This window comes from Tachysurus fulvidraco, chromosome 24 (assembly GCF_022655615.1).
Source record: "Tachysurus fulvidraco isolate hzauxx_2018 chromosome 24, HZAU_PFXX_2.0, whole genome shotgun sequence".
Taxonomy (NCBI): domain Eukaryota; kingdom Metazoa; phylum Chordata; class Actinopteri; order Siluriformes; family Bagridae; genus Tachysurus; species Tachysurus fulvidraco.
The window spans coordinates 10,198,044-10,211,434 of record NC_062541.1 but is presented as its reverse complement, the minus strand read 5'-3'; the positions used below and the strand labels follow the sequence as shown (position 1 = coordinate 10,211,434).

Genomic DNA, 13,391 nt, shown 5'->3' with positions numbered 1-13,391 from the left:
GATAGAAAGGTGTTAGACACAGACAGTGTATTGAAGATTGCTGTGAATAGGGCTGCATAGACATGTACTGATTGGAGTGGCCATGCTGACCCTTGATTGCTGCCTAAAGCACCTGCAATGGGCATGTGAGCATCAGAACTGGACCAATGAAGGAAGGAAGCCTGGTCTGATGAATCAAGATTTCTTTTACATCATGTTGTGAGTATGAGTCACTTAGCTGGTAAAAAGGTGGCACTAGGATGCTCTAGGGCAGCGGTGTCCAATCTTATCCACAAAGGGCCGGTGTAGGTGCAGGTTTTCATTCCAACCAAGCAGAACCCACACCAGAGTCTACTAAAAGCCAAGAACAACTGATTAAACAGGCGGAATCAGGTGCGGCTGCTGCTTGGTTGCAATGAAAACCTTCACCCACACCGGCCCTTTGTGGATAAGATTGGACACCACTGCTCTAGGGGAAGACGGTGGATGCAGTGTAATGTTCTGTGCAATGTTCTGCTGGGAAACTTGAATGAAGTACTGGCCTTCATGTGGATGTTGCTTTAACCTGTACTAGTGACCTAAATGTTGGTGTAGACCAGGGGGGTTTAATGTTATGGCTGATTAGTGTATGTATGCTAGTAAACAGTGAACATTGGCCGAAAAAGAGTGGATGATTACTGATGCTGATGCTTTTCACACATTTTTATTTTTTTTTGTATGAGTCAGTAACCACTTAAAATGCCCTATATCTAGACATGGACCATTTGAGCTCAGCAATCTTGCAATAATATAGTTCAGTTAAATAATCAATAACAGCTGCATTAGATCTGATTCATTTATGTTTGGCCATGTCTATATGTTTTTTTTATTTTTATTTTGCTCTTTATGAATGATTTAATTTTTTCGTGAATAAACTGCCTGGAATGTTTTTTTAATGAATTTTAAGTTATACCAGTTTGTGAAAACCATACTGTACATATTACAGCTCATGCATGAAGTTCTCTGGTGTAAAATTAGCATTTGATATTGAAATCAACTCAGTTTTGCAATGGGTTCATCATTAATCATGATGAGGATGTATGTGAGTATAAACAGTGCTGCTGAGGATGGATTTCTTTAAATATTAGCCATGCAATATATAAATATTAGGAAAGATATTAACACAGTTTTGTTTGCATTTGTGTCTCATTCAGGATGCTACTTATAAGTGTTCCAATGCAAACATGCAAACCACACACACACACACACACACACACACACACACACACACACACACACACACACAAGCGCATATTCCTCTGAGGGTTGTAATTAAGCAAATGTTATGCTGCATCCTGCGCTTATGTTCTCTTTCACAGTTGTTTCCTCCTTTCTGTGTCATTACAACAGCATGACCGACAAACTAAATGCTCTGGGTCTTTATTTGATTCCCGTGCATCATTTTTGAATGGACATTAAAATATATATATATATAAAAATGGAATGGAATGGAAATGCAGCTCATCATACTTTTCTGATTGTCATGCATTTTATTCTTTTACTTTTGAAGAAGCAACATTAAAATCAAAAAGGTTGGTGTCTTAAAAGATTAAAAGGTGTCTACTCTTTCAATAATTAACTGATTGGTTAGAATTTTGCTGTCATTCTCATTGCATTCCCATGTACTATTTACCAACTCTGTACCACTCTGGTGGATAGCGGCTTTATGCCATCCCTCCCACTTATGATGCGTCACCAAGGAACTCACTAATGATGTAGGTGTAAATCACATACATTGACATAAATACTAAGGAACTGCACTCCATTCAGTAACTGAATCCCCTTCATATTTGCCTACTAGCATTTACTTTTGCTACTTATTTTGTCAATAAAATATATTTGGAACCATTTGCTAACCTGAATATTACAGTAGCATTTCTTTTGCGTTAGCATCCAAGTGTTTTGGGAACACATGTGTGCGTAAACCTGACTCGTGATACGGTACATGATATTCACATACCTCTCCTGTCTGGTGCTCAGAACAGAAATAAAGTCAAAGGAAAAGGTGTGTTCTCAGTAAAAAGAGGTACCTGTGGCTTGCTGAGTGAAAGGCTTTGTCAGGCTGATTGAATGCAGACAGATGGCTAAGCACGGATATCAGAGCCTTAGTGGTATAAAGGGAAACATCTTGGCAATAGCTGTAATGTTTTTGCCCTGCTGGCAACGTCAATGCACGATGAGATTGGGAGGGGTGAGGGCTGGAGGAGGGCTGCTGCATGATGGTGGCGGTGTTATGGATAACAAAGCTGTCAGCAAGTTTTAATGGAGGAAAGGCCTTTAGGGAAATCTCTGTAGTGCTCACTAACAATGCTGTTGCCGTGCTTTCGGCAAACTAATTTTACCTTGATGTCGTCTCGCTGGTAAAAGGCTACATTTTGTCCTTATGTGTGTGTTGGTCGGAAGGAGAGTGCTTTTACCTTTTCCCGTTTTCCGCTTGTAAAGCCTTAGCTTATACGACAAATGGTGCTGATGATGGTAAGTCAATCAGTCGGTGTCTGAAAGCACATCTTTATGAATAAAGAAACAGAATGTGTCAAGTGAATGTATTTTATTATATTTCGGAACCACTTTTTCAAGCACGAAAAGCATGTCAGTAGCACCGATGAGCACATCTGACTGTAGTCTTTTCAGACAATGTGACTAGCAAGGGAATTTTCTTTATGTTTATACTAATTTGAAGTAGGTCTACACAATCCATTTTATCCATCCATTCATTTTGTGTACCGCTTATCCTCTATAAGCCTAAAACCTCAAAACATACGTCTCTCTGTGACTTCAATGACAGTATGTAGAAAAGACTGATAGAATAAATAAAGAAAATGTTTGACTCGCTGTAAGCTATACATAAATAGGAGAGATTAGAAAGAAAGCATAAGCCTCGGTGTTTCAGTACATAGCTAAGTCTGTAAGAAAAGGAATGGAATATAGGTACTGTATGTAGTAATTAAGCAGGAAAACTAAGCAGTGAGGGATGAGGATCATTATGAAGCACCGAGAAGGGCTAGGGTGAAAATAGAAAGAGCCACCAATTCATCTATGAGAAGAAATGGTTTTCTGTTCCTCATACATTATGCATGTTGAGTGCCTAATGTGGGTAAAGACCGCATTCTATACCAAATTGTGATCAATTGAAGAGACCTATAGGATCTATTTATTTATTTATTTGTTTGTTTGTTTGTTTGTTTTTATTTAACAAACACCTTGATTTTTTTCCTGTAATATATTAATGTTAGGTTGCTCCATATGCTGATTAATGTTCATTATGTAATAGCTTTCTAATCAGAATTGGGTAGATTACTGAAGAGCTTACTTAGAAATTGCATGACTAAAACTGTAATCAGTGATACAATCTTTGAGATTAGTTAAAAGGGTTTTAATCTGATTATGTTAGGATTACTTTCTGCTTCTTTTTGATCAAACTCCTTTAATATGGATTCATAGACATCTTTGTAGTATTATATTAGATATATAAAAAAGTATAGCCTTATATTATATATATACACACATTTAATAAAAGTAAAAAAAACACACCAACTTTTATAAATATGTGTCTTTGAGCTTGCATGTGGCAGTGATGGTGATGCTATGATCATGCCTCGCACCGTAGCCAAGTTTTCTTCCTTGACTTCAGGCCACAGAAGCTCCAATCAGAATTTAAACTTACTCCATTTTTTTTAAACTGTAAAAAAGCCTATGCCATTGGAATATGAATGCGTTAAAAACTCTACTGTGATGCTGTAATGATACAACTGAATCAGAATCGATGATACAGCCCATGTCTTTCAAGTGTTTAGAGTCTTTACTCATGTTGTGTATCTTCTTGATGTAACCATCTTCATAACAGTTCTGGCTTAATTTACTGCATCCATGTTGATTCCTTTGTTCTCTGACACTGAGCCTGGATTAGGTTTATCAAAGCGATTGTGAGGGTCTTTACATTGTACTGTACCTCTTAAACTAAACACCCAAACCTTGTATATGAGATCCATCCATAAGACCCTTATACGTCATCATCATCTGCTCAAATGCTTATAAACGGTCTTTCCATAAAAACGTTAGTTGCCTCATTGATGTTTCTTGGTTGTTTGATGGTGTGTGGAAGGTCAGGTCAAGTCCATGACCACCATCATGTACTGAAGGCACTTTAGATGTCTGAATCTTCTTTTCACCATATCTGATGATGCTCTTGAATGATCTGCCTCAACTGAAGGAACTGCACTCAATCTCTGCAAAGTTCTTGTGAACCTAAACAAGCAAAGATGTTGTCAGTGGTAGTAAGTAAACAAGTAATACATAAAAGGATTTGTCATTTGATTACCTGAATTTTCAAATGTTTCTGACGTACACATATTTGATTATTGTAAACAGCATAGCAGGCAGCATTGCTTAGTTTGTTCCTGAGCTCTGGTTACCGTCCTTGCAAGTCCTTGGCTTCTCTGATTTCTTCCAACCTCTCAAAAACAAGCAGGGAAACCGATTGTTTAGACTAAATTGTCCATAGGTGTGAATGAGTGTGTGAATGTTTGGCATGTGTACTACAATGGACTCGTATCCTGTCCAGGATGCATTCACACCTCACACCTAATGTTTCTTGTATTTCTTTCGGATCATGTATTTCTTTCCACTGCAACCACGACCATGAAAAAGCAAATACTGAAGATAAATGATAATTACAAACAAATTCAGCAATCCATATATAGACTGTAACTGGACTATGCTGCTAATAATAGCTACTATATAACAGAATCACTTACTACATCGCAAACTTTACTATAGCCAATTGGTATTCTGCACAAAGCCACACTTGACTCCTTCATTGTGTTTCCCTCCCCCCATTTTCCCCCTCTGCACACACACACACACACACACACACACACACACACACACACACACACACACACACACACACACACACACACACACACACAATTTTTATCCCTCTATCTCACATTGTGTTCATGCAGTTGCTATATTCTGCGTGATTGATTGTTTTAATATGTTATTTCAGTTGATTCAACTCAACTCAACTCCTGTTCCTGTTCCTCAGAGTAAGAGATAAAATATGAGGCATTCCTAAAATATAAATGGGAAAAAAGAATGAACTGATTGCTAATAGTTTGTGAAATTGCTATGCAATTTATATTTCTATGTACAAATTTCTAAAAAAAAAAAAAAATGCGCTAAAAGGATATCCCATGGAAAACAACATGACCATGTGTGTTGTGACTGTGAAGTTGAGCTTTGGATCTGTTTACTGCTCTTATGCTAACACAAAGCTTGTGGTACATGACCTATGTAGCACAATCGCACATTGCATAAAACTTTATATACTTTTTAATGAGTCTTGGAGAATCCCAGATTGTTTGTTTCTCAATTCTTGACTCTGAAGAATAATGCGTGTTTTATGGCTCTGAAAGTAAAGCCTAGTCTATAAGATGACAGACTTTATTTGTTTGGTATTGTTGGTATTGATGCTATCTGTTGATGGGACACAATATAAAGTGACACCTTATTTTGGTTTTATTTCATGAGTGTGCGCACATAGACTGATAGAAGGAAAAGATCATTCTAACTGCTGTGTATAGTGACAAAGAGATGATATGTGGTCCATCATGCAGAGCCTTCACTTTTAACTGAAGAACCTTGTTTTGGAAGAAGACATCTAAAGGACTTTGATAGCATGTTAGCATGGGCTAACCTTTGTAAACAGCAGGTTAATGTCTTTTCAGCCCGCCCTATTTTTATTTGACATTTGCGTTATGTCCTAGCTGTTTATCATCATAGCCAAGGTTTTGAGAGCTTCAGGAACATTAAATGCTCATGCTACCAGACCCAGCTGTTTCTCAGCAGGTTGCTCTCTGAGACATACCCTCAATCCAGCATGTCATTCCAAATCCATCTTAATTATAGCAGCATATCACAGGGAGGTGACAGAGTGGAATCACTCACCCCAAATATGAAATGTGCACTAAGTAGGAAAATTACGATGCACACTCTATAATTGTCAGTCTTCTGGTGAGCCAGGGCTTTTGTGCGATGTGAAGTTGTGTTTGTGAGTCTTCTTCAACTGTCTGCATCCCCTCTGTGCTCGCTCACAAGTAAACAAACAAGTTATCTTCACTCAGTCGGAGCCGAGGCCGGAGGGATACAAACAAGAAGGCAGGTGGAATCTGCATGTTTCCCGTGGTTTGTGATCTGAAGTTGTTCTCCTGTTGCTGCAGTTCTTCTCATCCACTGAGAGCTGGGCTGGGTTAGCTCAGAGTGTAAACACAAACCCATGCCAAGTCCCAGAAGAGGCAGGCTTACTGTGGGCTTCTGAAATAACACTAAGAAGGGAGACATGAAAAATACAGCATCTGAAGCAGCAAGTACAACAGTGTCAATGACCACTTTACCATGCAAAAGAATCTGGTAGCACTGCGGTATAACGACTCGGAGGAAATGACCCTGTGCAGGCAAACACTTTCTTCTTCCTCCATCATCATTTCGAAACTCAGGAGAATAGATACATTGTCAGGGATGGTCAAGGAGACAGGCAAAGAGGAGCATCAATCAAGGAGAGCTCATATTTCTTCAGCAGCAAGATTACAGCTGTACCAGCGTGATTTCACAGCATGGCATACAAAAGTCAGAAAAGCGCATTTATTTCCTGATGATCTTGTAATTGTTTTGATAAATATTCTTCAATCCTAGTCCTCCAGAGTGTCTGGTACATGTCTACACAAAAAAACAACTACACATACACACAGTGGCTGAACTGCTTGAGGTAAATTGCTGGAATGACTGTATAATTAATCTTCAAAAATTATACAATAATAAATACATAAGCCATTATACTGGATTCCTGCAGTTGGCATTCACGCTCTTTTGTTATTAATTTGTAACTTTTTGTACCCACTATTCTATAGTACTGTGTATCTTACACAAAAGTTTGTGGACACCTTACATATTGTGAATTTTTCCCAAACTGTTAACATAAAATTGGAAGCAATTTTGAAGGATGTCTTTGTATGCAATTTCCCTTCAATTTAATTAAAATTTATTTGTATAGCACTTTAAACAATGGGCATTTTCTTCAAGAAGTTTTACATAATAAATATAATATAAAAAAAAGTATATTTTACAAAGATTGTATAATATAATACAAAATAATGGACTAGCCCCAAACATAATGTGAGGTCCATGAAGACATTTTGCCAATGGTTTGCCAATGTTGGAGTGGAAAACACCAGTAAATAATAATCATGAAGAGGAGTTAACATCCAGCACACAGTGTACCGGTGTTTGCTTAGACAAAGAGCCTCCAATGATTTTCCTCTGTGGCAGAAGATTGCTGATCTGAGACTCAAATTGCCACCATCGGGTCAAAATAATCTGGTATTATTTTAGACACAGCAAAGAATGCTCTGTAGGTGGCTCTCCTTCATTGAAAGCTGTAAGGTTATGTGGCCAATTCACACAGTTTCGTTATATGACCTTAGGCAAAGTTTTATACCACATGATCACCCCAGAGACGCATGGCCATCAATGCTAGCATAATAAATTTATCACCAGAGCATGCAGCTATAAGTTTTTTAACCGTTATTGTTAGCAAAAAGCCAGTTATCAGAGATTCTTATTTCATTTTGCTTCTTTTAGAAAGACACTAAGAAGCCTGTCAGATCCCAGAGGTATTCCATCTGTGATGCATTGCAGTGGCTGCCACCTGTAATTTTAGCCTAGACGGACACTTGCTACTGGCTCTAAGTCCCTAAAGAACAGTCAAGATCTTGAGAATCTGGTAATGTGCCAGCTCTAATGATGAGATGAAAACCATTCTCAGAACAGCTTATAGTTAACTCTATACGAGTGCTATAAGCTAGAGGCTGAGGATTGTTTCCTGGACTGCTTGCTTTCAGTCCACAGTTGAGCCTGTGATGCCAGATCCACAGACACAGGTGTCCTGGCTGAGGATGATATCAGAGGTTCTGCTTGGGGTAGAATTTGCCAAGGTGTTCCAACCACTACTGAGAATTGTAGTGGAAACTAAGGTCTTACCGGCCATCTCCAGGCCACAAACAGGCTTATAATAGGTGATAAGGCCAGTCATGGGCCAGAGCATCCTGGTGCAGTGATCTGTACGGCACTCTCAGGGAGAACCACAAGCAGGAATGTGTTGAAATGGCACTGCCAAGGGGAATCCATCTGTTGACCAGGTTCAAAATCTGCCATGAAAAAGGTTAGGTCGGAAATAATAGGAAAAAGGCTAAAAGACTGAGCAGGGCATAGTTTTTCATAGATTTGTATAGGGATTGAACACACACCAAATAACCGGGGATCACAGAATAAATGACTGAGATTCACACTCAAATGCCTGGGGATCACACACTACCAATATTGTGATTTGTGTTGAATTGAAACCAAACTCACAGGACTACAAGGAGATGGCTGAGACACTAGAATATATATAGACTACACACATATAAATTGACCTCTTCCCACCCACCAGTTACTGTAGGTCATATGACAGCTATCAATCCAGGAGGGTGAAAACTTTCACATGCATCCTCTGAGACTTGAGAAACCAGCCATCCACAACTTTTCAAACTGTACCTTCTGCTGTGTCATATGGCAGTGTAACATACTCAGAGAAAAGCATTGTATATTCATTCCACATACATTGGCTAGTGTTGCTGTGATTGACATGGAAGAGGCATTATGCCTTGCATCCTTTCTAAGAGCATGGACAATATTGCTCATTTCGACTTGTAACCTGTAATGGCTGTGGCATCCATCAGAATTCAGACTTCTTTTCTCCGGATGAGAGTCCAAACACTTTTCCGTGGCACCACTCGGAGCATTACATTTTTTATTTAGTTTGAGAATTTGATATTTTTGTGCACTTAACGGCTGATGAGAAGATTTATTCAGATTCCAGTCACTGACCAGGGCACACTACTTCACTGTTACTACTAGACCAGTGAGTGAATAAAGCAATAAAATGGTTGATATACTAAGATACTACTTAACTTTATGTGGTAAACATTGAGAAATGTAATCTCAGGATTGACAAGAGTACGGTAAGGGTGTTCTTAGACTTGAATTTAATAACAGATTCACAAAGTAATTCCTGACCTCTTACAATATTACTGAACATTTCATTGTACCTCTCTTTTACAATTTGATGTCCACTTCTTCACTTCTTCAAGATGGCTATGAGGTGTTGGCCTTGGGCTGAGACGACGTTAAATGCTTTGCCACAGGGGGCTTCTGACACACTGTTAAACACATATTATTCACTTTGATTAAACTGCAAGGGGCCGAAATGGAAGCGGTAACACAAGTGCAAATGTATTAATGGAAGATATTGGACAAGATCTCTCGATTACCTAATCATTTCAGAATAAAAATTTGTTTAGCTGTTCATTATTCAGAGGCTAGCTTGAGTTTTTCTCCATTCAGAGTGAGCTTTTATTGTGAAACCATTGGTTTATTAAACTGCTCTGCTAATAGCAGTGTATTGTATGGTGCATAGTGAGCAGCATCATTGCACTAATCCCATTTATATGTACACTGTGGGTGTTTATACAGTAATGTTTATTACTGTGGTGATTATGAACACAGTTATTTCTTCTTCTTCCTTCATCTGAGAAAATCTTTATTGTTCTCAAATACCTCATACTTATGTATGTTGCTGTTGATATTAATTATATAATGATAATGATATTAATATAATGATATTGTACATATTACAAGTTTCTTATTACTGACCGCTGTTATCAAGATTATTAATTGTGGTATTGTCATTGTTTTGTGATACTAATTACAAGTGATATCAAATGATTGTTTTAATAACTACTTATAAAATTTGAATGCATCTTTCACTTTTACATTTCGTACAATCATAATTTGGTAACCACACCCATATTAGGCCACGGTACTTCAATTCATTTGATATGCAATGAATACATTTACCTTATTATTCAGCAGTCTGAAGGTGAAAGTTTGATATGTTAAAATGCATCAGAGGCTGGGTTGATATGAATATTAAACCCATAGCTTGATCAGCTCAGATGTATTGTGAAAGAAAATTGTTAACCATATTTAAATAACAAATCTTTGATAGAATAATGAGTCTGTGTGTGAGGCAAACAAAATGATTTGAGAAGTGAGATAAGCCTCCGGTAAGCTTCCAATATATTTGACGGATGGAAAGTTCAGCATTTCAGTCTATTTTTCTCCAAATTATTATTTATGACTCTAATTATTTGTAAACCCAAAGTAACACCTTTCTAGCCTGTTTTTTTTTTTTTTGTTTTTTTCCAGATCTTCCAAAAACACAAACAACACACAGGGACACTGGGATAGTAAAGTCATGTTAGTGATTTGCTGTGCTGCTCATTTTACTCATTGTTGCATTAACATTATTAACAGTTCTCAAGCATTCTTGTTATGGCCACATTATTTACAGAAGCATAGAAGATCTGCTCTGCATGCTGTACAAGTATATTAATCAACCAAACACTCCAAATAAAGTGTACCATAATTCTAAGCTGATTCTCCCCAATCCAGGCACTCCTACTAATTGGGAGGAGTAAAGTGTCACACTGAAGGTGACTATAGCCTTAATATGACAGCTAAGATTTGGTTAGCACACAGGAGGTCAGTCAAGCAGAACAGAAGTGGATATTGGTGAGTGGTAAACACAGAAAGCACCTGCATATTAATATCTTGCCACTCATTTTTCAAAGCAGTTGACAGAGCTGAGTTGACTGTTCTATAACCTACAGCCTACTAATGCCCTTTGTGTTTCTGTTGTGTTGTGTGTGCTCTTTTGAGGTAATGAAAATCATATATATATATATATATACTGTACTATTCAAACACCATCAATCTCACTTGAATTTGATCTCTGGTGTAACTTTTCAAATACTGAGTTTATTGTAACATAAAAGAAAACACTCGAGTGCAAACTGTTGCGAGTTTGTAAGTTGTACACAGTACATATACATTTACTGAACATGCATTATTTGCTCTTATTGTATCATGTGCAACAGCCAACAGCAGTTCTGTGAAATGAAACTAATAAAAGGTAGAGGACAATTACCACAAATTGTGAATTCATAAATGGACTATACTGTAGACTCTAAGCGTACACAAACAAGTTATATACAGCAAGTGAATTCAGCTTTTAAAAAACAAACAAACAAACAAACAAAAAAATCCACAATGCTGACTAATACACATGTACCAGTGCCAGACCCTGTCAGTATCACGGCTGAGAATTGCCCAACAGTGGTGTTCCTAAGGTGCTTCCTTTCCACTAATGGATAAAATGTGCATTGCAACAGGCTGCAGTCAGGCTTTTAAGGCACACATGTCATTATTTTAAAACCAGGCTTTCAGCATGAGATGAATTCAGAAATACACGTGGTAAACATTTTGAAAATTCTGAATGGTTTGAGTATCAGGAGGCAAACAAATTATAGGGTTCCTGGTACATTCATGTGTGCTTGATGAACATCCCATTTCAGATAGTCCCACCTTTGCTATCATAATAACCACCACTCTTCTGCCATGGATTTCCACAAGATTTTGAAACATGGCTGCAGGGATTTGTCGCTTCATCCACATGAGCTGTAAGGCAATGATATCAGGTGCGGAGGCCTGGTGCATAGTCAGGGTTCCAGTTCATCAGAGTTGTTCTTAAACGGGTTGAGATGTCAGGGGTCTGTGCAAGCCACTCACGTTTTTCCACTCCAACCTGGCCAAAACATGTTTTTACTGACTTCTTTTTCTACACAGGGGCATTGCCATGCTCAAACAGGTTTTCGTCATGACCTCTTAGTTTGACTGAAGGGAATTCTTAAAGCTACAGCATAGATTGTCCGGTGTCTACAATGTTGGCATGTTTAAAGTTACAATTCATTATCTCTCTCTCTCTCTCTCTCTCTCTCTCTCTCTCTCTCTCTCTCTCTCTCTCTCTCTCTCTCTCTCTCTCTCTCTCACCTGTCTTCTGTGGCATGCTGGGATTTGGTTAAAGGGTGTAGGTTGATACGCTCATGTTGAGAGGTTCCTACTGGTGAGCAATGTGTACTTGTTGGAGTTGTAAAGTTAGGTGAGTTTTGGCAGTTATGGCATAATGATGCAATGCTTATCTCTTGACTATATTTTAAGGTGTGGACCTGAAGACAGAGTCAAATGTCAAAGTGGAAGTTTCATCCTGGCAGATGGAAACAGAATTGGACATTGTGTCTATTTCATGAATAACTCTGTAGTCATGTTCTTAACCTCAAAAGTATTGTCAGACAGCTCTTTACCTTCTCCATTAGAAATAAGAAAATCTACTTAAGAAATCGATAGACTGCGAATGTTAGAAAACCGTGGTTAAATACAGTACAGACCCAAATGCAGTTAAAAAAACACGGTTTATTAAATTAAAAAAAACAAAACCAAACACAGACACGAAGACAAAACAAATAACGAGGATTCCGCGCCGCTAAAGGCAACAGCAGGGTTAAATACTAACAAGAATCAGACACATAAGGGACAGGTGTGATGAGGCGGGAAGGAATAGACAAGGGCGGAGCAGACACGTGAACACAAAACGTAAACAAAAGGCACATGAAAAAAGTCCAGGCTAGATCCTGACATGGAACTTGGAAAGATATGTAGCTCATTTAAAACCCAAAAGATATCTAATTATGTGTAAAGCAAGTGTAAGTCTAAATTACTTGCTTTATACAAATGCAGGCATTATAAGAAGTTATTATTGTGGCCCAGTCTGCCACATATGGCAGGAGGATGGTACCAAGCCATGTGTTGTAACTTGGGAAATATTTCAAAGGTTATTTTATGTCATAAACTTGAAAAATACCTACCATAAGCAGCGAGATAAAGCAGAAGGGTAAATGTCAAAATGGTCGAAACAATTTTGCAATAGAATGAGTAATTTATTTATTTCTCAAGTAGGAATTTCTGAACATCGTCTAGTTTCTGTCATAGTAACCATATCACACTTTATTTTTACACACTTTATATATCACACCCTCATGTTGGCATTTTAATAAGTAATGTTAAAACAATGAGGTTGTTGCAGGATGCTACTTTCTTTGTTTCTACTTTGTATGTGTCTCTGGGAACAAGGGTAGGGTGTAGGAAGAGCAACAATAAAGCTGTTTTATCAGCGCTACACTGCAAACCCAACTACTTAGAGCTCATCACAGTGGTGGGGGGTGGGGGGTAGGCATGGGGTTGAGTTAAGCTGGCCAATCTCAGTGTCAAGAGGGATCAGACAAGGCTGTCCTTTGTCACGCTGCTGCACAGCGTAGCTACTGAAACTCTGCTGTTTCATATCTCAGAAAGAGATTAGCTGGATCTCTAGTTCAAGTAGT

The 13,391-nt window shown here is 38.2% G+C and overlaps 1 protein-coding gene across 2 annotated transcripts in view; it reads left to right on the top strand.

The window, feature by feature from the left end:
* csmd2 (CUB and Sushi multiple domains 2) overlaps window positions 1-13,391 on the top strand; it is a 288,152-nt gene that overhangs the window by 111,732 nt on the left and 163,029 nt on the right. The gene's annotated exons all lie outside the window — the stretch shown is intronic.